Source organism: Thermobia domestica, chromosome 4, assembly GCF_964235325.1.
Source record: "Thermobia domestica chromosome 4, izTheDome1.hap1.1, whole genome shotgun sequence".
Taxonomy (NCBI): domain Eukaryota; kingdom Metazoa; phylum Arthropoda; class Insecta; order Zygentoma; family Lepismatidae; genus Thermobia; species Thermobia domestica.
The window spans coordinates 204,248,445-204,276,122 of NC_137457.1; positions in this window are offsets into that span (position 1 = coordinate 204,248,445).

Below are 27,678 nucleotides of genomic sequence, written 5' to 3' on the forward strand. Positions count from 1 at the left end.
AAGATCTTTTTGGTGAAGGACGGCGACTATACGCTGACAATTATTACACTAATGTTCCTCTTGCTTACCTCGCAATTGACAATAATACACGCAATTGACAATAATCGGTACAATTAGGTCTAACCGTGAATATTTGCCACCCGATGTTGTTCAAGAGAAACTGAAGAAGGGTGATATTGTGGGTAAGGAAACCCAGGAAGGTGTGATGGTTTTGAAGTGGAAAGACAGTAGAGATGTATTAGTGTTATCTACAGCTCATTCTGCTGAAGAAGTAACTGTGACGGAAAAACGTGGATTAGAAATTAGAAAGCCTACTGCAATTGTTGATTACAATAATGGCAAGTCCTTTATTGATGTAAGTGATCAGTTAGCTGCGTATGGCAAATCTCTACGAAAGACTACAAAATGGTATAAGAAAGTGATTCTAGAATTGATATGGGGAACGTCGCTCGTGAATGAGTGTATTCTCTATACTGAGTGTATCCGTCTCGATAACCTACATATAAACGAGTTCCGGGAACGTATAATTCTAAGTCTTTTATCAGGACAACTACCTCCAGCACAAAACCTTTCTTCACCTGTGCAACAAGGAAGAAAAACTCCAACTCATTATTTGGTAGACAAAGTAGGGGACAATGGAAAAAAGAAGCAAGGACGCTGTGTTCATTGCTACAAAATATATGGAAGACCTGGAAAATCTGACTCGACAGGAAGAAAATTGGCTAAGTGCGTGAAGACAGTATGTGACAAGTGCCCCAAGAATCCTTTTATGTGCCGAGTGTTTTTTAATAAAAATCATTGAAGTTTCAAAAGTACTGAGCAAATAAATCATAAATCTTTATAGGTTATTTAGAAAAAAAAAAACTAATACTAAAAAAATATACCAAAAAGAATATATATTGAAGAGTTTTGATGTATGATTGATGAGGTACATAATGTGTAAACTTGTGAAATCGAACTTGAAACACATTGTATTTTGTTTCTAGTCACAAACTATCTCTTTCAATTGTCAATAGTAAATACAACAATTCGTAATAGTAAATAAAGTTTTCAACATTTTTCTCTGTTGCGAAATGAAAGAACTTAAAATTCTTACTGCCCCGTCTTAGCTGTACGCCATAACTGTTTAACGATCATATAGTTTTGCTTGAACTCTGTATACATTTTTATACGCAAGTCCTAGAATGAAGATATTCCTTGTGTATGGAATAGCATACACGCGGCGCAGAAGGAAGACGCCATGTGTATGAAATAGCATACACATGGCAGTCAAAGTGTTAAAGCTATTCGAAGGTTTTTCGCAGTCTCTATTACTTAACGGGAAATCTGTAGCTATTGGTGGGTCTGATTCAGATCTTTTAAGAATCTTGGTAGAATTCTTCATGAGCAGTTGCTGATTCTTTTAAGGCCACATGGGATCACAACCGACAGGAAATACGAAATCATTAAATTTAAACAATCTTGAGCTTAATTAAAATAGTGCTTTCACTTTTTTCATGATTCAACAGGCTGTGACAGGACCATAGCTATACTCAGGAGAGAATAGTTGCCTGCCTTCAAGATCCTTCAGAAAGAAGAAGAATTGTGCAAGTTAGTCAGAGTCTTCAATCAACATAATCTCAATCCTGAAACAATGCTCAAGATTAGACATTACTTATCAACCTGTATGGAGAAGGAAACATGTCCTTGGTATAAGCCTATCAGGTATAACAAAAAAGTAGTTAAAAAGCTTCAATATGGCCACTCTTTCTCCTACTAGCACGGCAGGTGTGCAGAATTCAATTCGGAAGTAGCTCCAAGTCCTGGAGCGAAATGATCTAAGCATGAATCCACTCGAATGAGGATGGTGTGTGAAAGAGGATAAGCGAATTCCAGGACCCACACAGCTACCATCGGCTCCAGCCGTATAAGCTTACTTACCTGTAGATAAAAAGTGATTGATAGATAGATAGGATTGTGAACGAGCAACATGTAAGTGTAAAAGAGCCAATATGAAGTATTCCAGGTTTTCAGCATTCTGCCAAGGTTGTTCATTTAGAAATGTAAGATCGGAAGACAATCTGATTTAGATGATGACGAACAACAGCTTTTGAATACCAATATGTCATTGACAACGGCACAATTGTTGATCCAATCAGTTATGATTATTATTTTTAATAACGACCCCACGTTATAGACCTAACAAAATGGACATGAAGACGATCTTAAAGAAACTTTAAATGAAAGTGTCAGAACAAGGTATAAATCATGAAGGTGGTTTATTCTTCTGTTTACATATTTTGGAATCTTTTAACACGAGCTCATTTTGAACCCGAAGAGAAAACGAAACCGTAGCAGGACACATTTAAGGTAACGACCAAAAACAAATTCATTTATATAAAAAATTTCGAGGCGTCTTTTGCCACCTTGACTCATTATACAAGCTATAGAACCTTAAAGACTTTCTGACTCGCACGGTTCATCTAGGACTACAGACTGCGATATCGCACGCTCTCTTAAGCTTATTGGAGGAATTTAATTTCTCGATCTTATAAACGTTTTCTCACCGGTGAGTAAAGTTCTGGTAAGCTTCCCCTCCCTACCAGAGTAGTGCACCAACTGTATTAGCTTTTTGACACCTTTCATACCTGAAATGGAATGATCAACAAGAAGTTTTTCCGTAATTTTATTTATTAAATTCAACACTACCTAATCTCGCTGACATGAATAGACCTTGCGTGTTCTGTCCATCGACTCAAAGGTATCTTATCAACAGCGGAAAGCTACTGCACAAACTGTACCCGATTAATCGCCAGCAGTTGAGGCTTACGGCTCACGAAGGCTTACTCATCTCTAACACTGAACAAGAATTTCATTTGGCCTGGTATGTATGCGAGCAATGTAAGCAGTTAGAATGCACCACAACCAACCAGACATAGTAATATTTGATAAGAAGCGTAGTGAGGTTAGCATTTTTCAATTACAACTTACACACTGTAATACTCAAAATTTGTTGAAAAATTACCTTCACATAGCATAAGATTTAATATTTATTTACAAAGCTGCCGACTGATGTTTTCTGCAGAAACAAAAATATAACTAATTCTAGGCATCAGAATGCAATTAGATAAAAAGATAATAACAGTAGATGTCGAGATCCGCTATGATACATACATTAGAACGAGTAGAATCAGTTTGCATGCAGTACAACCGACGAGAGGGCGGGTTGAAATGGGAATGGTACGGCACCTCATATTGCCCTTAGGACACGCAAATTCGAAATAAACGAGTTTAAACCCATTGACGTGCGGAACAAGAAGTCTCTAGCTGAGAAGGAATGAATATCACCGTGAGCTCTTGAGTTATAGTAAAGAGAAAGCGCGTTAAAATGATGTTCAAGTAGATGGGTCACTTGCGATAGGACAAGCATCCCCGAGCTTCTGAAGCTTTTTCTAATATACATCAACAACAAGAGAAACCGCCTTAAAAGGAGAACATTAGTTGAGATGTCACTTGACATCATTGTACTAGTATTCTACAAAGTTAGAAAAGAGATATTAATAAGAGATTAAATCGATCTCTAAGTGATGCGGTGATTAAAGAAATAATTTTTAGGATGGACGGGGATGTTCAATTTTCAATTAGTTGTTTAGAGTGCAACAGCCGTGCCAATAATTAGGTGGAAAATGTTTACGGTATAGTCAGTCCTGTGTTCACTACCAACTTAGTAACACTGGTCATCACAATTCAACCAAACTGTTTGCTAATAAATAATCCTTTCATATAGGGCCTACGCTTACTGTATTCTTTGATTAGTAACAAAGTGCCACACATTTCTTAGAGCAGAAAAATTCACTTATTACAAAAGTCTCTTGATGAAAATTCTCTGTATCCAAGTTTTTGAAAGTAAAAGTAATCTGATAACACGATAGCATTTTCTTGTTAAGAATATCGTATCACATTTTGTCAATCTGACATCCTCTTTCCCTCTAATGCTATACACTCATGTTCTTGATGTGTCAATGCTCTCTTACACTTAAGATTTAATCAAGTCTTCTCTAGCGTCTTGTGTCTCGATTTCCCTTTCTCAAACAACCTTTTGATTGCTATTCATTTTCTGAAAGCTTCGCCGCAACGAATGTGTAATTATGACATACACACCTCTGCGTTTGATATTATCAATGTAATTCCTCTGTATTTCTAAAATATTTCAATATCAAGTACTAATACCATTATTCTACTTTTCTGCTTACAGTAAATAAGTGCACCTAAAAAAATTTCTGAACGGTCCAAAGTTGTACGGCCTTTACGAGGTATCCAGTTGAGTAACGAATAGTCACATTATTTCAGGAAATGGTATAGAAGAATATTTGGGTATCCTTTACACTATGACAACATTAGTGAAAATGCTGTATCACCATGCCTACTCAAGATCATTGAATACTCATTTCTAGACTTTGCTCGGGGACCTCTACATGTGGTTATGTAGATATTTACAACCATCGGATTAGAAGACAAACTCTAGGATCAGCGATCTTATTAGCAACGTTTGGATATCGTAATCAATATGCAACATTTACAAGGAAATGAAACTGCATGAGAAATACCGTATTAGGAAATCTCAAAATTAAGACCGTTACATTTTCCGCACCGTTAACTTTGGCTGCAGTATATACAGAAACTCATAGTCGTATTGCAATTCATCCAAAGGGACTAGATTGAACAGGGGACTAGAAGGCAATTAAATAAATTCTTGCGTTTTCTCACGCAGCTCATCATCTTTTCTATGAAAAATTTGCACAACACTATGCTCAACAGATGGAAGCCCTGGAGGCAAATACGGTATTAGAGTAAACAAGAAATTAACAACTGAAAGAACATTCACAATTCGCAGGAAAAGAGGCTTTCTTTAGCGAAGTTCCAAGAGATATAATGATCGAACAGTGCTTAATTAAGGGCACAAATTTTCTCGGGGATAAACATAACGTTAGACACAACGTTAGCAAGATCAATCCTTCATTCCCAAATACTGTTACGATAACAGAATTTCTACAGGACTTTTGCGCTTATCAGTTTATCAGTTCATCAGGTTTATAAATTCATCATCCGGACTTGTGTCACAGGCCGAGAGAAGCGGGCCTGGGTCTAGAATGTAATGACGTTCGTAATTACCTAAAGAACTCCTATTAGAGTTTCAGGCCAATAACCTGCATGTGAATCCTTTACAAGCTTACGACGACAGGTGTAATATAACTGTTACGGAATATTGTTAAGCTTCGGGACCTTCTGTCTCAAAAGCAACTTGGTACAGTCGCAAAGGATTAATGTGCTGCGAAATAAGCACTGAATGTCCTTATAGCCTATAAAACCTAGGGAAATAAGTTGAAACCAACTGGGTGGTAGTAGAGAATTCATTCTTACGCCCCCTCTTGGATAAAAGTTTACATGAGGTCTTTGCATGTGCCGCATATCGAAACATCGTTCTTTATTAAGAAAGTTAAACTTTGCTTCTTTATAGGATATTCCAAAACTAAACGGTAGTATAAATAAAGAAACTTGATGAAATGAGTCAAACTTGCGAAAGACGCCTCGATATTTTTTATAAACTCCAGTTTAACTTTCTGGCTAATAGAAAAATTATCGCAGTCTCTTTTACACTCCTTGGGCAGCGGGATGAACAAGTTATTGGACACTAAATCCAAGAGGGAATTTCAGCGCTTCTGGTACAAGATGAGGGAAGTGAGGCTAGGATCTTTTATATCTTTCAGGTGACTTTACCGAATATCTCTCAATGTAACCTAAGTAAAAAAACAAATTTAAAAAAATTCTGTCAATTGATTACTTTCTTGGTATGTCTGTTATACACCTGTTCTACCAGACCTGTATAACACCTTTGTATCGCGAATCAGTGATTTACATCGATATCTTAAATGCGTGCAGTTAGCCCCCCTCATGCTAAATTTAATATTATTTTTATGTCAATCGTTTGATCACCTTTGACCAGGTATGATCAACAATTTTTAACGTTTGATCAGCTTTACTAACATAAATATAAGCGATATTTAGTTGGGTGGCTAACTACACGCTAGCCCCACCCCTTCACGTCAGATTCGAAATTTTTTTATGTCAATCGTTTGATCAACCTTAGTAACAGAGATATAAGGATTTCAAAATGCGGGGCCAGCCCCCCATTCATATCCGATTCGAGTTTTTCTTATGTCAATCGTTTGATCATCGTTTGATCAGGTATGATCAACAACTTTCAACGTTTGATCAGCTTTACTAACATAAATATAAGCGATATTTAGTAGGGGGGCTAACTACACGCTAACCCCCCTTCATGTCAGATTCGAACTTTTTTGATATGAATCTTTGATCATCGTTTGATCAGGTTTGATCAGCATTTCTCAACGTATGGTAAACTTTAGTAGCATATAAGGGTTACAAAATGGGGAGCCAGCCCCCCTACACCTCCGATTCGACATTTTCTTATTTAAATCGGTTAATCTTCGTTTGATCATGTATGAACAAACATTTTTAACGTTTGATCAACTTTACTAACAGAGCTATAAAAGTTTAATAAGTTTGAGAAAGAAATAATGATAAATTGCCACCTACCTGAGGAAACATTCGGTTATCTACCCAGTGTCGCAAATCTGTATTCAACATAGGGGGGGGGGAGGGTAGAGTGACGGATAAGACCGTTAATAATTTTTTAAGATGTTTAAAATATATATGAAATAGGGTGGGAGTTGACGGATGAGACCGTTAGCAATTTTTTAAGATGTTTAAAATATTTATGAAGTTGAAAAACAATACTGTGGAGTATCAGAAAACTAGAATTGTCTTTAGGGATGCGCACGAGACAAGGTTTGTGGCTGTCTCGTCTCGAAAATGTTCTGTCAAATTGATTTTTGACTCGAAAAACGTATATTTTTGTATTGGAAGAGTCGTGTCTTTACTCGAATTTTGTCAGGAAATTCCTGTCTCTACTCATCTCGTGCGCATCCCTAATTGTCTTCAACATTGGGAGACCTGCAGGGGCAGATTTGAGGATATTCTGAGAGGCCATAAATTTCTTCTCACTTTCCTTTGTGGTAATCGGACACAAATAATCTTATTTTTCCCCAAAACACATTTCAAATTGAATTATTGGGGGACAGTCCCCTCGGTTCCAAGATTGGAGGGGACTCATCCCCCCAGAGTTTCGCCAGTGTATCTACCTATGCAGAAAATTAAAGTAAATCGGAATTCTGTATGCTAATAGGATGGACCAATAAAAATCTCTTCCCTGAAGGAAAATGAGTGCTTAAAGTTGGAGGGTATAAATTCTCTTCTTTTCGTTTCAAGTGATTCCAATAGCGCGTTGTTTCACAATATTGAGACAAAGGGAGTCAAGATAGGTATGTAAAACTAACATGATTTTTTTTTCTTTTAATTTGTAACTCTCTTGAACCATGGAGTAGTGAAGAAACTCCTGAATCAGCAACATCAAACAACAGCTGAAGCATCTTTATGCATTAATTTACGGTTAGTATCGTATTGTAATTTTTCGTGTACAGTCGCAAACAATATTAAGTAAAGGTGGAGGTATAAGAAACAATAGGTCCAACCTATACTTAATATTGTTTCTGACTGTACATCTACTCTTGCTTACTTCTTAATTAATTCAGTATAGTTTCTTTGTGTAGACTGCTAACAAACTTTAAACGTTTAGGTACTTGTGTGCCCAAGGACGTAGACATTTCAAGAGCTTAGGCGACAAATATCTCCGCGTCGCTTGGCCCCACCCCCTTCGGTGTCTTCACCTAGATAAAACTCACACCTTTCTGAGTATCTGTTAATAATTATGTTTGCAAGTTTCTACAAACATTGGAAATTATATACAAAAATACGTTATTATCTTTGCTATTTAATTTCAAAACTTTACTTTCATATTGATGTATGTAATTTATATCAGATTGCACTACTATAATACAAAGCAATGTCAAAGGCGTTATTCAGAGTTATATATTTTTATGCATTTTGTACTTTAGAAGATTTTACATAAACATTATTCTTCTCGTACTAAACCGAGTACTTCTACCAATATATATAAGTATATAGTGTATTTATAATTTATACACTATGTTAAGTGTGGGAAATGCAAACCATCATATCTTTCACTTACGAGCCGCCACCGCTATCAATTTTACTTTCTTCTCTACCTAGAACATTGTTGAGCTTGCTTGGAAAGAACTAAAACTTATTAGTGTTATTTATTTGTAATGCTGTTCGTCCGAGGGCATTTTCTTTGATAAGGAAACCAGTGACCGCCATGACGTACAAAGCAGCCGCAGTTTCTCGTGTAAGCTATTTTTAAATTACCTGTATATATGATTAACATTTTTCGAAGGCAAAAGTAAGGTTACTTTATTGAAGTAATCAGGGGTGTAGCTAGTAGGTTTAAGTAGGAGGGGCCATTCGTTTTTGAAGAAGAATTAGCTACAATGTATAAAAAAACAAACAAAAGAAAGTGTGTTGCAGTTAGTGTTTTTTGAGACCTGAAAAATCGGAAAATTTTTGTTTCATTCCGGAAAAGTAAAAACACTGTTATTTAGATTATTATTATTATTATTATTATTATTATTATTATTATTATTATTATTATTATTATTATTATTATTATTATTATTATTATTATTATTATTATTATTGCTTTTTCTTCATAAATTATGTTCCAGGTAGTTTTTATTATGTTTCATCAAGAACTACTGAACCGGACCAAACATTATACCTTTGTGTATAACTTTTTCAATTTAAGCCCTTGGACACACAACTTATCTATAAAAGTTACCAAGAAAGTTATATTGCTTCTTAACCCACCACCTTCGAACATCGATGTGTTACCTCTGGCTAAGACTACCTGGAAGATTAAAGGTATTCCCCATCAGGCACGTAGCCAGGATTTTGCAAAAGTGGGGGGTCCGTGACGAAATACTGTGGTTATCACACTAGGGGCTTGATCATTCTAAACTATTTTACTGGCAACATATATTCTTTCATTTAGCCAGGATTTCGTAATTGCGGGGGGATGGGACGTGACATGAAATACTGTGGTTACACACCAGGGGATCGATCAATCGAAACTATTTTACTGGCAACGTACCCATATTGTTTTTTTTTAGGACAATAAAATGAGAACATGTTAGTAAGTTTTTTAATCAGAAGAAACTATGATGAAATCTTGAGTAAAATAAAATAAAAAGTATTGAAATTAATTAGTGTTCCGAGCTCATTCGAACTCAGTTCAACTTTTCTTCTTCTTTTTCTTATCTTCGTTTAATGCCGTCAAGGATAGCAATGAGATCTTTTTCGGGAGTAAAGGCATGCTATAAAATGGATTAGTGTTGAAGCGAAATTAAAAATGACTCATATCATTGGTGATTCTGGGCATTTCTTATGTTCTATCTGAGAGTCTATTTTATTGAACCGGTCGTCTTTTGTAGTCCATAGGATTAACTTGGAGATGGAAATCAGAATGTTTCGTTACGCTTGCTGTACCTTTATATTTTTGACGCTGATTTATCCTTCTGTCGTATTTTTTTTGTTTCATCTTTCCTTATTATTTTCATTTCTGGATACGAAAGGGTTGGGGGACCCACCCCTTGGCTACGTTCCTGTCCCCGAAGCATCGACGATCTTTGGTTAGGTTAGTATCGACGAGGAAGTACTTTAACACTATTTCTATGTGAGAAAATACTGGGTTTCGTCTCCAAGATGTGGAAAGCAAGCATAGGTAGTTATATATCTTTCAGGAGTACTTGACTGAAAATATCCCAATGTAACCTAAGTACAGAAAGAACCTGTCACCTGATAATTTTGTTGATGTTTCTGTTCTACACCCGTTCTACCAAGCCTTTATAACTTCTTTGTATCGCGAATCAGTGCATTACACCGCTAGCTTTAGTAATTCATTGCCCGCACTTGTCTCACAGGCTAAGAGAAGCGGGCTCGGTTCCACACGGTAATCACCTAAGGATCTCCTTCTAGATTTCAGGCCAATTACCTCCATGTGAATCCTTTACAAGTAACTCTTATCAGAAAATTGTTAAGCTTCGCCGGCTTCAGTCTGGAAAGTAGGTTGGTACAGTCGCAAAGGAACAAGGTGCTTAGTAGTATGCATTTATTATACTAATGTCGTATTAAACTTAGGGCAATAAGTTGAAACCAACTGTAATCGACGTGTAGTAGAGCTTTCATTCTTACAACATCGTCTTAAATAAAAATGTACATGGAGTCTTTCCATGTACGGAATATCCAAACTTCGTTCTTTATAAGTATATTAACTTTACTTCCCTTTAGGAGAGTCGAAAACTAAACGACAGTTACATAATCTTAAGTGTCCTGGCAGATGGCAGTTTCCTTGGTGTCAATCTTAATATATAACAATCATACAATAAACAACTTTTATAAACGTACATTTGAATGATACTGTACTACGCGAATGTGATATGTAAAAAAATTGGTTTTTGGTCGTTACCTTAAATGTGTCCTGCAACGGTTTCGTTTTCTCTTCGGGTACCAAAGAAGCTCGTTTTAAAAGATTCCAAAAATGTAAACAGAACACTGAACCACCTTCGTGTTTTATACCTTGTTCTTACGCCTTCATTTCATTAAAATCGTGTTCACGTCCATTTTGTTAGGCGGGGAACTTATACATGATAATAATCATAACTGATTGGATCAACAAATGTCAATGACAGAATTTGTCAATGACATATTGGTTTTCTACAGCTGTTGTTCGTCATCACATAAATCTGATTGTCTTCCATTTGTAAATGAACTCCCTTGGCAGAATGCAGTAAAGCTTGAATACTTCATATTAGCTTTTATACACTTACATTTGGCTCGTTCACTATTCTATGTATCAATCACTTTTTATCTACAGGTAAGTAAACTTATCACGCTGGAGCCGATGGTATCTGTGTGGGTCCTGGAAATCGCATATCCTCTTTCAAACACCAACCTCATTCAATTTGGTTCATGCGTAGTCAATTTCGCTCCTGGATTTGGAGGTACTTCCGAATTGAATGCTGCACAACCGCCGTGCTAGTATGGGAAAAAAGTGGCCATATTGAAGCTTTGTTACTCCTTTTTTTTTATACCTGATAGGCTTATACCAAGGAGGAATGTTTCCATCTCCATACAGGCGAATAAGATATGTCTAATCTAGACGATTGTTTCAGGATTAAGATTTGGTAGGTTGAAGACTGACTAACTTGCAAAATTCTTTTTCTTTTTAAAGGATCTTGAATTCAGACAGCTATTCTCTTCTGAGTATAGCTCAGGTCGAGCCACAGCCTGTTGCATCATGAAAACAGTGAAAGCACTTTTTTAATGAAGCTCAAGATTCTTTAAATTTAATGATTTCGTAGCATTTCCTTTCAGTTCTGCTTCTATGTGGTTTTAAAAGAAACAGCAACTGCTCATGAAGAATACTACCTAGATTCTTAAAAGATCTGAATCAGACCCACTAACAGCAATAGATTTTCCGTTTGTAGCTTCATCCATTATTCTTGTCTACAGAGACTCACTTTAATATTCGGCCACCAGATCGTACTGGCATTCTATCTTATATTATGTACTACAGTAAAGTAGAGTGATAATATTGTTTATGGTATGTGAAACCTCTATATTTTCTGCGACTTTTTACAAAAAATAAACTATAAAATTTTAACTCTTACGTACAAAAATCAGAACATTTCTTCTCAAACACAAAAATTATAATCACTTTAATATTCGGCCACCACATAATGTGGAACTTTCTTGTCGCCTTCTTCGATGCAAGAAAAAGGTTTTAATACCTAATTGGATACTCTTTATTGTGTACCACCTCCTTCAAGTGATTTTGCATATTTCCAGTTATTTTTGCGGTATATTCAGGAGCAATATTGGCCCATTCTTCTGTTAACCTTCTCTCAAGTTCCTCCTTTGATGTTACCGCCACTTTCCGAACTCTAGCGTCGAGTTCATCCCACAACTTTTCAATGCGATTGAGGTCCGGACTTTGTGGTGGAGTTTCGATAGCTTTGGGGCAGTTGTACAGAAGCCAGTCACGCACAACATGCGCCTTATGTTTTGGGTCGTTATCGTGATAAAGTTTAAAAGTCTCGCTGATTCCAAATTTGTCCACACTCTTGTGTAAAGTCTCTTTTAGAATGCTCAGGCATTGTTCTTTTGTCATTTTAGCGTTTATAAACCTGAGTTCATCCATACCGACAGCAGATATGCACCTCTAAACCATTATGTTACCACCACCATATTTGACTCTTGCTTATAAATTCAGTTTCCTTAGTTCTTCATTCACCTTTTGCCACACTATAACTCTGCTATCTGTCTTTAAAATGTTGAATTTGCTTTCCTCAGCAAAAATAACGTCTTTCCATCGTTCTGGTTGCTTTTGCACATAGATTTTAGCGAACTGAAGTTGTTTCTATCTGCACACTTTGTTGACACATGGTTTCTTTGTAGCTACCTTTCCGTGGTATCCTTCGTTTCTCAGTACTTTCCGAACAGTCTCTGGGTGTACATCCTTTCCACATCCTTGCAACAATTCCGCTGCAATCTTTAGTGCACTTAATTTTGGGTTTTTCTTAACTTTTTTCACAATCACACGTTTGTCTTGTTCATTTAGCTTGCTAGGAAGACCCTTCTGCTTCACGGATTCTATCGTGTCTTCGTTCTTATAACGTCGCAAGATATCACCGACTGTACTTCGTGGTATATTCAAGAGACGGGCAATATACCTATTGGAATCCCCCTTTTATGACGAAAAATGACAAGCTGGCTCTGCTCAAAGATTGTGTTACAACTTTTTCGCCCCATTGGAAGTGTTATACTGCAAAGTTAATACCCATTCACACTTTCTAACACGAAGACGAGAAAAGAGTTGTGCATACAACGTTCCTTCCCTCACTCATATCGTTCTGTAAACTGAAGATACAGCAGTAAGATCATCAAGTCACTTTAGTGGCCGAATATTAAAGTGGCATAATATGAAGGCAGTTCGTAGAAACATAGCAGTTAGTTAGGCATAGTATGCATTTACAACTTTTACATATTAGGAAATAGTACACGAGACATGATAGTTGTTCCCTGTCATCGCTTAAAAAACCCTATGTATTTACATTAATGAGTCCTTTGACATAAATGACAACAATGTGGGGTGGCCGAATATTAAAGTGAGTCTCTGTATGTACATATACCTTTACTCCTTCGAAAGCTTCTTGCATCATTTGAAGCGGTCTAATATTGATCTTGGAGAAGTCTAGAAGTGAGTTCTCAAAGATCGCGAGTAGACATGGCCATTCAGCATATTCACTAATGTTATCATAGTGTACAGGATATCCAAAAGTTCTTCTGTACCATTTCATGCCTTAATGTATCCAATGGTGCCTAAAAATTACGTGACACTATTACCTTCTCAAGGTTGTAAAACTTTGAACCGTCAGAAATATCTTCAGCTTAGGTACGATTTGAATACATTTCCTTGCTGATAATTACTGTATACAGAAGTGTAGAATATATAGTATTAGTACTTGATATTGAAATATAGAAAAAATGCAGAGGGACTACGCTGCTTAAATCAAAATAAGAAAGGTGTATCTCACCATTACACAATCGTTGTGGCGAAGCTTTTACAAGATAAATAGCTATCCAAAGGATGGTCGGAGTAGATCGATTTTTAATTACTGGTTTAGAGTGCAACAGGCGTGCCTATAATTCGAGGGTTCTATTTCGAGGTGTCCGGTAAGGCTAAACGGCCTATGCAGGTTTATGTTCTTCTTACAAAGCTGTGAAATTTAGAAGTCAGGAGTGGACATCGATATCTATTCCTTAATTCGTAATAGCTTACAGCTAGTAAAAAAATTCAACACTGAATACGAGGCCGTAGGTATTTGTGTTGCATACCTAGGTCTCAAAAACGAAGCAGTACTGCTTTTAGAGCTCTTTAACTCACAATATACCATGGCATACCATTTAAAAAACCGTGGATTGACTTCTCTTTTTTATAAGACGACAGTATTACAGAAAAATGGCTTTGGGAACGAAAAGCCGTTTGTTTTCGGTAAGCACTTGGGTTGATAAATGTTGTCATACCAAATGTAATTTATCAATGATTATCTTGCAATTGGTATACTTCTCGTTTAAAAGCAACGTCATTAGTTTTTAAGATTGCCTTTTGCTCAAGAAATCTACTTAGGACTCATAACGCTCTCACCTTTTTCATAATTGTTAGCCTGATAGAAGCGGTTTAATCCAAAGAGTCGTGTTCTTACGAATTTATTATTTAAAGATAGTCTCCTGTGTGTTAACACTCGAGGCTATCAAATATGCGTTTAATTAGCGTCCTTGCTGCACACTAGGACTTACATACAGAGTTGTGTAGGATTCAATATGTTCTGGTCTATCATTATTAATATTGTCACGATTGTATCCTGTAAAATTTGCTTGGGAACCACTTATATTTTAACCTCCAAAGCAGCCTTGCCTAGAGCCTGAGACCGGTTATCTGATCGATGAGTCCAACCAAGAATCGATTTTAAGTTCTTTTTAGATCTCTTACACGGTTAGGTGGAAAATATTTACGGTATAGTCAGTCCTGTGTTCGCTACCTACTTAGTAACACTGGTCATCATCACAAAGCTACCAAACTGTGAGCTAATCAAGTAATCATTTCACATAAGTGTGTGTGGTCCTTGCTTTCATAAGTACCTAAGTGCGCACATATCATAGAGCAGAAAAAGTCATTTTTTCAGATGTCTTTTGATGAAAATTCTCCATATCCAAGTTTTGAATGAAAAAGTAATATTATATCACGGTAGCATTGTCTTGATAAGAATATCGTATCATATTTCTTCATTCTAATATCCACTTTCCCTCTAATGCTATACACTCTTGTTCTTGGTGTGTCAATGCTGTCTTACACTTAAGATTTAATAAAGTTTCTCACTAGCGTCTCGTGTCTCGATTTCCTTTTCTCAACCAACCTTTGGATAGCTATTCATCTTCTGAAAGCTTCGCCGGAACGATTGTGTAATTCTGAGATACACACCTCTCCTTTGATATTAGCAATATAATCCCTCTGTATTTCTTCAATATATCTATACCAAGTACTAAAAACATATATTCTACTTTTTTTCATACAGTAAATAAGTGCAGCTGAAGAAATTTCTGAGCGGTACAAAGATGTACCGTACCCCTTTACAAGGTTTCCAGTTAAGTAATTTCTAGGCACAAATAAACAGATTATGTCACAAAATGGTATAGAAGAATTTTGGGTATCCTGTTCACGATAACAACATTAGTGAAAATGCTGAATGAACTTGCCTACTCAAGATCATTGAGAACTCACTTCTAGACTTTGCTCGGGGACCTCTAGATGTGTTTATATTGATATTTACAACCGTCGGAGAAGATGACAAAATCCAGGATCTGCGGTCTTATTAACAACGTCTGGATGACGTAATCAATATGCAACATTTACAAGAAAATTAAACTGCATGACTAAAACCATATTAAGAATTATCAAAATTAAGGTGATTACATTTTCCGCGCCGTTAACTTTGGCTGCAATATATAAAGAAACTCATAATCGTATTGCAATTAATCCAAAAGGGCTAGATTTAACAGGGGACACAACCTTCATTTGAAGTCAATTAAATTAATGCTCCCGTTTTCTCACGCAGCTGGTCATTTTTTTCTATGAAAAATTTGCACATCAATGTACTCGAAAGATGGAAGCCCTTGAGGAAAATACGGTATCAGAGTATACAAGAATTAACAACTCAAAGAACATTCACAATTCGCAGGAAAAGAGGCCTTTTTTAGCGAAGTTCCAAGAGATATGATTATCGAACATTGCTTAATTAAGGGCACGAAATTTTCTCGGGGATAAACTCAACGTGAGACACAACGTTAGCATGATTAATCTTTCATTCCCAAATACTGTTACGATAACAGAATTTCTACATTACTTATGTTCTTATCAGTTTATGAGTTCATCAGCTGTATAAATTCATCGGTCGGACTTGTGAATTTTTTACAAGCTTACATTTGTCATATAACTGTTACGGCATATTGTAAGCTTCGTGACCTTCTGTCTCAAAGCATCTTGGTACATTCGCAAAGGATCAAGGTGCTGAGAAGTAAGCATTGATTGTCTTTATAGGATATAAAACGTCTGGAAATAAGTTGATACCAACTGGGATCGACGTATTGTAGAGGATTCATTCTTGGATGAAAGTGTACATGAGGTCTTTGCGTGTACCGCATATCAAAACATCGTTATTTATTAAGAGAGTTAAACTTTGCTTTTTTTATGTATATTCCAAAACTAAACGGTACTTATAAATTTAGAATCTTGACGAAATGAGTCAAGCTTGCAAAAGACGCCTCAATATTTTTTATACACTCCAGTTTAAGTTTCTGGCTAATAGAAAAATTGTCGCAGTCTCTTTTACTTTCATTGGGCAGCGGGACGAGCAAGTTATCGGACAAGATTACCAAGAGGGGGATTTCAGGGCTTCTGGTACAAGATGAGGGAAGTGAGCCTGGGAAGTTTTATATATTTCAGGTGACTTAAATAAAAATCTCCCAATGTAACCTAAGTAAAAAAAACAAATTCTGTCAATCGATTACTTTGAAGATCTAGCTCTCTCTGTTATACACCTGTTCTACCAGACCTGTATATCATCTTTGTATTGCGAATCAGTGATTTACACCGCTAGCTTCAGCAATTCATCGGCCGGACTCGTTTCTCAGAGGCCAATAGAAACGGGCCTGGTTCTACAAGGTAATCACGTACCTAATTACCTAAGGATCTCCTATTAGAATTTCCGGCCAATAACCTGCATTTCAATCCTTTACAAGCTTACGACCATAAGTCTGATATAACTGTTACAGAAAATTTTTAAGCTTCGGGCCTTCTGTCTGAAATTTAGGTTGGTGCAGTCGCAAAGGAACAAGGTGCTGAGCAGTAAGCATTATATATCCTTTGAAATATAAAACCTAGGGCAATAAGTCGAAACCAACTGCGATGGACGTGTAGTATAGGTTTCATCTTACGACCCGGTTTGGATATAATGTACATGGAGTCTTTGCATGTACGGAATATCCAAACATCGTTCTATATTAAGAGTGTTTATCTTGACTTCTTTTTAAGAGAGTCGAAAAATTACTTCTTTTTAAGAGAGTCGAGTTACACAATTTTAAGTGTCCTTGCAGATGGCAGAATTTTCGGAGTCATTGACCTGCTGTTGAACATCTTAACATATAAAGAATCAAACAGTAAACAATTGTTGTAAACGTGGGATTGAATGATACTGTAGTGCGCGAATGTGATATGTAAATGAATTGGTATTTGCTCGCTGTGTGTCCTCCTACGGTTTCGATTTCTCTTCAGGTACCAAAACAGCTCCTGTTAAAGGATTCCAAAATATATAAAAAGAACAATAAACCACCTTCACGTTTTATACCTCGTCCTTACGCCTTCATTAAATGTTTCTAGATCGTCTTTATGACCATTTTTTTAGGTCTCTAAGGCGGGGACGATATCACAAAATAATAAAACGACTTTGGCATTGCTTTGTATTACAGTAGTGCAATCTGATATAAAATACATACATCAATATGAAAGTAAGTTTTGAAATTAAATAGCAAAGATAATAACGTATTTTTGTATATAATTTCCAATGTTTGTAGAAACTTGCAAACATAAGTATTAACAGATACTCAGAAAGGTGTACGTTTCGTCTAGCTGAAGGCACCGAAGGGCGGGGGGGGGGGGCAAGCGACGCGGAGATATTTGTCGCCTAAGCTCTCGAAATGACTACGTCCTTGGGCACACAAGTACCTAAACGTTTAAATTTTGTTAGCAGTCTACTCAAAGAAATTATACAGAATTAAGGTAGAATTAAGCAAGAGTAGATGTACAATCAGAAACAATATTAAATATAGGTTGGACCTATTGTTTCTTATACCTCCACCTTTACTTATTATTGTTTCCGACTGTACACGAAAGATTACAATACGGTACTTACCGTAAATTGATGCATAAAGATGCTTCTGCTGTTATTTGATGTTGCTGATTCAGGAGTTTCTTCACTACTCCATGGTCCGAGAGAGTTACAATTAAAAAAAGAAAAAAAAACTCTTTTCATGTTAGTTTTACATACCTGTCTTGACTCCCTTTGTCTCATTATTGTGAAACAATGCGCTATTTCAATCACTTGAAACGAAAAGAAGAGAATTTGTACTCTCCAACTTTCTGCACTCATTTTCCTTCAGGGAAGAGATTTTTATTGGTCCATCCTATTAGCATACAGAATTCCGATTTACTTTAATTTTCTGCATAGGTAAATACACTGGCTAAACTCTGGGGGGAAAAGTCCCTTCCAATCTTGGAACCGAGGGAGACTGTCCCCCCAATAATTCGATTTGAAATGTGTTTTTGGAAAATAAGTTTATTTGTGTCAGATAAGGAAAGTGAGAAGAAATTTGAATACAGATTTGCGTCCCTGGGTAGATAACCGAATGTTTCCCCTGGTAGGTGGCAATTTATCATTATTTCTTTCTCAAACTTATTAAACTTTTATAGCTCTGTTAGTAAAGTTGATCAAACGTTAAAAATGCTTGTTCATACATGATCAAACGAAGATTAAACGATTAAAATCAGAAAATGTCGAATCGGAAGTGTAGGGGGGCTAGCTCCCCATTTTGTAACGCTTATATGTTACTAAAGTTTACCACACATTGAGAAATGCTGATCAAACCTGATCAAACGATGATCAAAGATTGATATCAAAAACGTTCGAATCTGACGTGAAGGGGTGGGCAAGCGTGTAGTTAGCCCTTCCTACTAAATATCGCTTATATTTATGTTCAAACGATAAAAATTGTTGATCATACCTGACCAAACATGATCAAACGATTGACATAAGAAAAAGATCAAATCGCAGGTAAGTGGGTAGCTGGCCCCCATTTTGGAACCCTTATATCTCTGTTAGTATACTTGATCAAAGGTTGAAAATTGCTGATCAAAGCTGATCGAACGATGATCAAACGACTGACATAGAAAAATTTCGAATCTGACGTGAAGGGGGGGCTTGCGTGTAGTAAGCCCCCCTACTAAATATCGCTTATATTTATGTTAGTAAAGCTGATCAAACGTTAGAAATTGTTGACCATAATTGATCAAACGATGACCAATCGATTGAAATAAGAAAAGGTCGAATCGTAGGTGAAGGAGGGGCTGGCCCCCCATTTTGGAACCCTTATGTCTGTGTTACTTAGGTTGATCAAACGATGAAAATTGTTGATCAAACCTGATCAAACGATGATTAAACGATTGACATCAAAAAATTTCGAATCCGACGTGAAGGGGGGTTAGCGTGTTGTTAGCCACCCAACTAAATATCGCTTATATTTATGTTAGTAAACGTTAAAAATTGTTGATCATACCTGATCAAAGGTGATCAAACGATTGACAAAAATAATTTTAATTTAACATGAGGGGGGCTAACTGCACGCCGGTAAGATATCGGTGTAAATCACTGAATCGCGATACAAAGATGTTATACGGGTCTGGTAGAACATGTGTATAACAGACATACTAAGAAAGTAATCAATTGACAGGATTTTTAATTTTTTTTTTTTTTTTACCTAGGTTACATTGGAGATTTTTAGTAAAGTCACCTGAAAGATTTAAACTTCGTAGGCTCACTTCCCTCATATTGTACCAGAAGCCTTGATATTCCCCTCTTGGAATTAGTGTCCAATAACTTGCTCATCCCGCTGCACAAGGAGTGTAAGAGAGACTGCGATAATTTTTCTATTAGCCAGAAAGTTAAACTGGAGTTTATAAAAAATTTCGAGCCCCTATTGCAAGCTTGACTCATTTCATCAACATTTTATATTTATACTACCGTTTAGTTTTGTAATATCCTAAAAAGAAGCAAAGTTTAACTCTCTTAATAAAGACCGATGTTTCGATATGCGTTACATGCAAAGACCTCATGTACACTTTTATCCAAGAGGGGGCGTAAGAATGAAACCTCTACAACACGTCGACCCAGTTGGTTTCAACTTATTTCCCTAGGTTTTATAGGCTATAAGGACATTCAATGCTTATTTCGCAGCACCTTGATCCTTTGCGACTGTACCAAGCTGCTTTAAAGAGAGAAGGTCACTAAGCTTAACACTATTACGTAACAGTTATATTACAACTACCGACGTAAGCTTGTAAAGGATTCACATGCTGGTTATTGAAATAAAATTCTAATATGAATTCTTTAGGTAATTACGAAAGTGATTACATTGTAGACACAGGCACACTTCTCTTGGCCTGCGAGACAAGTCCGGCCGATGAATTTATAAAGCTGATGCACTGATAAACTGATAAGCAGAAAAGTCCTGTAGAAATTCTGTTATCGTAACAGTATTTGGGAATGAATCTTGCTAACGTTGTGTCTGATGTTGAGTTTATCCCCGAAAAAATTTCGTGCCTTTAATTAATCAATATTCGATACTCATATCTCTTGGAACTTTGCTAAAGAAGGCCTCTGTTCCTGCGAATTGTGAATGTTCATGAGTTGTTAATTTCTTGTATACTCTGATACAATATTTGCTTCCATCTGTTGAGTATAGTGATGTGCAAATTTTTCATAGAAAAAATGACCAGCTGCGTGAGAAAACGGAAGAATCAATTTAATTGCCTTCAAATGAAGGTTGTAGTCCCCTGTTCAATCTAGTCCCTTTGGATGAATTCCAATACGATTATGAGTTTCTCTATATACTGCAGCCAAAGTTTATGTTCGGAAAATGTAACCGTGTTAATTTTGAGATTTGCTAATACGGTTTTTGTCATGCAGTTTCATTTTCTTGTAAATGTAGCATATTGATTTCGTCATCCAAACGTTGTTAATAAGATCACAGATCCTAGATTTTGTCATCTCCTCCCACGGTTAAATATCTACATAGGCACATGTAGAGGTCCCCGAGCAAAGTCTAGAAGTCATTTCTCAATGATCTTGAACAGGCATGATCATTCAGCATTTTCACTAATGTCATAGTGTAAAGGATACCCAAAAGTTCTTCTATACCATTTCCTGACATAATATGTCTATTCGTGTCTAGAAATTACTTAACTGGATACCTCGTAAAGGCGGTACAACTTTGGACCGTTCAGAAATATCTTCAGCTGCACTTATTTACTGTATGCAGAAAAGTAGAATAGTATTAGTACTTGATATTGAAATATTTTAGAAATACAGAGGGATTACATTGCAATATCAAAAGCAGAGGTGTGTATCTCACCATTACACAAACGTTGCGGCGAAGCTTTCAGAAGATGAATAGCAGTCCAAAGGTTGTTTGAGAAAAGGAAATCTAGACACAAGACGGTAGTGAAGACTTGATTAAATCAAAATTGCAAGACAGCATTGACACACCAAGAACATGAGTGTATAGCATTAGAGGAAAGAGGATGTCAGAATGACTAAATGTGATACGATATTTTTAACAAGAAAATGCTACCGTGTTATCAGATTAATTTTACATTCAAGAACTTGGATATAGAAAATTTTCATAAAGAGACTTCTTAAATAAATGAATTTTTCTGCTCTAACAATTGTGTGGCACTTAGTTACTAATCAAAGAATACAGTGAACTTATATGGAAAGATTATTTGATTATCCAACAGTTTGGTTGCTTTGTGATAACCAGTGTTACTAAGTTGGTAGTGAACACTGTACTGAGTGTACCGTAATTATTTTCCATCTAACCGTGTAAGAGAAGATCTCAAAAGAATTTAAAATCGATTCTTTATTTGTCTCATTGATCAGATCAACGGTCTCTGCCCAAAGCAAGGCTGCTTTGGAGGTTAGAATATAATGGGTTCAATAGCTAGTTTTACATGATGCAATCGGGAAAGTATTATTAATGATAAACCGGAACCTAGTGAATCCTACACAACTATGTAAGTCCTACTGAGCAGCAAGGACGATATTTAAACGTATGATCGATAGCCTCGAGCTTTAACACACAGGAGAATTTCTTTAACTAATATATTCGTAAGAACACAACTCTTTGGATTACACCGTATCAATCAGGCTAAGAATTAAAAAAAGGTAAGAGCGTTGTAAGTCCTAAGTAGTTTTCTTTAGCAGAAAACACTCTCTTATAGTAATGTAGTTGCATATAAACGTGAAGTATAGCATTTGCTTGATTATCATTGATAAATTAATACTTATGTTTTTTACATTTGATATCACAACATTTATCAATCTCAAGGGCCCACATGAAACAAACAGCTTTTCGTTCCCACAGCTGTGCGCTTTTCGTTCGTCTGTGGTAACCTCATCTTATTAAAGGGAGAATTAAATCCACGGTTTTCTAAATGATACGCCATTGTGAAATGTGAGTTAAGGAGCTCTAAGATAACTACTGCTTCGTCTTTGAGACCTAGGTACACAACACAAGATCCTACGGCTCGGATTCAATGTTGAATTCCTTTACTAGCTGTAAGCCAATAGGAATTAAAGAATAGGTGCCGATGCCCACTGGTGACTTCTAAATTTCACAGCATTGTAAGAAGAACATAAGCCGTCATAAGCCTTACCGGACACTTCGAAAAAGAACCCTCGAATTATTGGCATGTCTCTGGCACTCTAAACCATTAATTAGAAAACGAACATCTCCGTCCACCCTCAGAATTATTTCTTTAATCACCGCATCACTTATACATCAATTTAATCCCTCATTAATATCTCTTTTCAGATATTGTAGAATTCTATTACAATGAAGTCAAGCGACGTCTCTGCTAATGTTTTCATTCTGAGGAAATTTCTGTCGTTGTGGATGCATATTAAAAAAGCTTCACAAGGTAGGGGATGAATGTCCTATCGCAAATAACCCATCAACTTGTCCATCATTTTAACGTGCTTTCTCTTTACTATACCTTATGAGCTCACCGCGATATTCATTCTTTCTCAGCTAAACAAATCTTGTTAGCACATCACTGGGTTTAAACTCGAATACTTCGAATTTGCAAGTCCTAAATTCAACATGAGCTCCAGTACTTTTCCCAATTCAATCAGCCCGCTCTAGACGCTTATACTGCATGCAACTAATTCCACTCGTTCTAATGCAAGTACCATGGCGGATCTCGACATCTACTGTTATTACCTTTTTATCAAAATGCATCTTGCTATCTACAATTAGTAATACCAGTTCTTCTGCAGAAACCCAGAGTCGCCAGCCTTGTAGATATGCCATATATAATTAGTTTTTCAACAGATTTTAGTCTATTACAGCGTGTAAGTTGCAATTGAAAAATCATAATTTCACTACGCTTCTCATCAAATATTACTACGTCTGGTTGGTTGTGGTGCATGCTAAATGATTGCATTCGTTTTGATAAGAGAACAACACGTATCTCGACAACTCCTCTTAGTAAAATATGTGATTGTTTCTGCAACTTTGTAATACAATGTTCTCTTAAAACAGTCTGAAGTATAGATCTAAGCACATATCTGTGTGTTTCGATTTTCTTCTTGCCAATGTTAACGGCACTTAACTGGACTGTGCAAGGAATTTACTCTAGGCATTTTGCCATGATATTCTGCAATATGCAGCGATAGGCCTGGATGAGTACACTTTGTAAGCCTCAACTACAGGCGTTTAATGGGTACATTTTGTGGATTAGCTTTCTGCTCTTGGGAAGATACCTTTGAATCGATGGACAGGACACGCAAGCTCTATTCACGTCAGCGAGATGAGGTAGTGTTGAATTGAGTAAATAAGATACAGAAATACATCTGGTTGATCATTCCGTTTGAGGTATGAAAGGTGTAAAAAGCGAATACAGTTGGCGCACTAATTTGCTACAGAGGAAAAGCTTTCCAGAACTTTACTCACCGGTGAGAAAACCTTTTAGTAGATCGAGAAATTCAAATCCTTCAATAAGCTTAATAAAAGTGTGCGATATGTCATTGCGTAGTGCTAGATGACTGTGCGAGTCAGAAAGACTTTAAGGTTCTATTGCCTAAAGATTATTGGGATAGATACGTAGCGTTATCAATATAGAATCTTGTTGAAGTGAGTCAAGGTTGGAAAGACGCCTCGAATTTTTTTATAGACGCAAGTTTAACATTCAGGCTAATCGAAAGCTCATAGCAGTATCTATTACTTTCTTTGGGCACCGAGACTAGCAAGTACTCGAACACTGTTATTAAGGGAGAAAATTCAGGGCTGCTGCTCCAAGATGCGGAATGTGTTAAGGATTTCCAAAAAATATAAACAGAACTATAAACCACCTTGTTTTATACCTTGTTTTTATACCTTCATTTAAACTTCCATCAAATTCAACTTAATGTCCATTTTCTTAGGTGTGTAAGTCGGTGACGTTAACACAAAATAATAATCATAACTGATTGGATCAAGAATTTAGTCGTTGTCACTGACATGTTGATTTTGAACTGGTGTTGTTCCCAATCATCTATATCAGATTGTCCTCCATTCTGCCATTTCTACATGAACTCTCTTGGCAGAATACACAAAACCCTTAATAGTTCATATCGGCTCTTTTACTCGAACATATGGCTCGTTCACAATCCTATCTTACAGTCACTTTTTATCTACAGGTAAGTAGGCTGATATGACTGGAGCTGATGGTAGCTGTGTGGGTCCTGGAATTCGCATATGCACTTTCACACACCAACCTCGTTCGATTGGGTTCATCCTTAGACCATTTCACTCCTGAAGGTCAAGCTACTTACGAAATGAATGCTGCACAGCTTCTGTGTTAGAAATAGGAAAAGTGGTCATATTGAATCTTTCTAACTACTTCCTTGTTATATCTGATATGTCTTATGCCAGGAGGACGGGACAGTGTCAGAGGATTACAAGAAATTAACTACTCAAGGAACATTCACAATTCGCAAAAAAGGGAACTTCTTAAACGATTATCAAACAGTGCTTAAAGAAGGCCACGATATTTTCTGGGGGATTAACTCAACGTCAGAAACAACGTTAGCAAGATTAATCCTTCATTCCTTAATACTGTTACGATAAAAGAAGTTCTTAAGGAAACAGTTTATCATCTGAGTGACACGTTGAGTTAATGCCACCTTTGTTGTGTGAAATTATCTCAATGTGCAAGAATATAAGTTCGAATGCGGTGAATATTGCCGAGTCTCTGTTGTGTTGTGTTTTAGAACAAACACGTGGAAGAAAGAGTCCTTCTGCACGCAATAGCGTGGACTACAAATGGCAACTCAAATTTGCGTAAGTATATTTATAAATTATGTTAAGCGCTATTTAAAATAAAATTTATGGATTTAAATTACAATTAGACACGGTAAGTGCCGAAAGACAAAAATGAGTTTTCGGGAAATATCTGCAACGATTGAATTTAAATCTGCCATTGAAGCCACGAAAATTCCATCACAGTTCTTGAGAAACTTGGAGATCAATACTAGACGGCCTCAAGTGATGCAAGCAGTTTTCGAAGGAGTAAAGGTAGTTGTATATGGACAAGAATAATGGAAGAAACTACAAACGGGAAATATGTAGCTGTTGATGGGTCTTATTCGGATCTTCTAAGTATCTTAGTAGAAGATTACATGAGCAGTAGCTGATTCTTTTAAAGCTACATGCAAGCAGAACTGATAAGAAATGCTATGAAATTATTAAATGTAAAGAAACTTTAGCGTCACTAAAAGATTGCTTTCACTGTTTTCGTGATGCAACAGGCTGTGACACGTCCTCAGCTATTCTCAGTAGTGAATAGTTTGCTGCCTTCAAGATCCTTCAAAAATAAGAAGAATTGTGATAGTTAGTCATTGTCTTCAACCAACGAAAACTAAATCCTGACAAAATGGTCAAGATTACACATTTCTTATCCGCCTGTATGGAGAAGGAAACATGTTCTCCCTGGTATAACCCATATCAGGTATAAAAACGGAGTAGTTACAAAGCCTTAATGTTTCCACTTTACCACCTGCTAACACGGCAGCTCTTCAGCATTCAATTCGGAAGTCCCTCAAACCCCAGGAGCTAAATGATCTAAGCATGAACCCAATCGCATTTTGTTTGTGTGTGAAAGGGATATGCGAATTCCAGGACCCACACAGCTATCATCAGCTGCAACCGGCTAATGTTACTAACCTGTACATAACAAGTGACTCCAAGTTAGGAATGTGAACTAGACACATGTTAGTTTAAAAGAGCATATAGCTGTCCATCGATTCAAAGGTATCTTCTAGAGAGCAGAAAGCTACTCCACAAATATATCCGATTAAACGCCAGTAGTTGAGGCTTAAGAAGTATTATCATCCAGGCCTAGTATGTATGCGAGCATAACCACGGCCGTTGACCAGAGCCATGCTAGATCACCAAGTAAATTCCTTTACAAAAATAGGGGCACCAAATCGTATGTAGAATACTGCTACATATTGCGGAATATCATGGCAAACTGCCTTCCGTACATTCCATGCACAGTACATCTAAGAGCAGATAACATTGAAAGAAGAAAGTCGATACACACAGATATGAGCTTAGATCTAAACTTCAGACTGTTTTCAGAGAACATTTTATTACCAAGTAAAATATTCAGATATTTACTGAGGATATGTCGAGGTACGTTTTGTTCTCTTATCAAATAGAAGGCAAGCAGTTAGCATGCACTACAACCAACCACGCATAGTAATATTTGATAAGAAGCGTAATCAGATTAGGATTTTTCAATTGCAACTTTCAAGCTGTAATAGACTAAAATCTATTAAAAATTACTTTCATATGGAATATCTTCAAGCCTGCCGCTTCTGGCATTCTGCAGACCAGAAATGGTTTACTAATAGTAGATATCAAGATGCATTTTGATAAAAAGATAGTAACAGTACATATTGTAATCCGCCATGATACTTGCATTAAAACGAGTTGAATCAGTTTGCATGCAGTACAACCGACTTCAGCGGACGTATTGAATTGGGGAAAGTACTGCAGCTCATATTAAACTTAGGACTTGCAAATTCTAAATATTCGAGTTTAAACCCAGCGACGTGCTAAAAAGATTAGTTTAGCGGAGAAAGAATGAATATTGCGGTGAGCTCATTAAGTATAGTAAAGAGAAAGCGCGTTAAAATGATGGACAAGTTGATGGATCACTTGGGATAGGACATTCATGCCAGACCTTGTGAACCTTTTTGTAATATGCATCCACAACGACAGTAATCTCCTTAAATTGAGAACTCTAGCAGACGTGTCACTTGATTTCATTGTAATAGTATTCTACAATATCTGAAAAGAGTTATTAAAGAGAGATTAAATTGATCTCTAAGTGATGCGGTGATTAAATTAATAATTAGTGGTTTAGAGTGCAACAGGCGTGTCAATATTTAGAGGGTTCTATTTCGAGGTGTCCGCTAAGGCTAAAGGGATAATGCGGTGAAATTTAGAAGTCACCAGTGGAAATCGGCATCTATTCCTTAATTCCTATTAGCTTATAGCTAGGAAAGGAATTCTTTCATTATTTATATGGGACGTCTTCTATACCCCAAAATGTTTAGGCACTTCCGGCAAGATTAGAATGATGAAATTTGGCATGATTGTAGCCTTCCAGGACTAAACGACAGAAAAATTGCCAAAAGTAAAAAATTC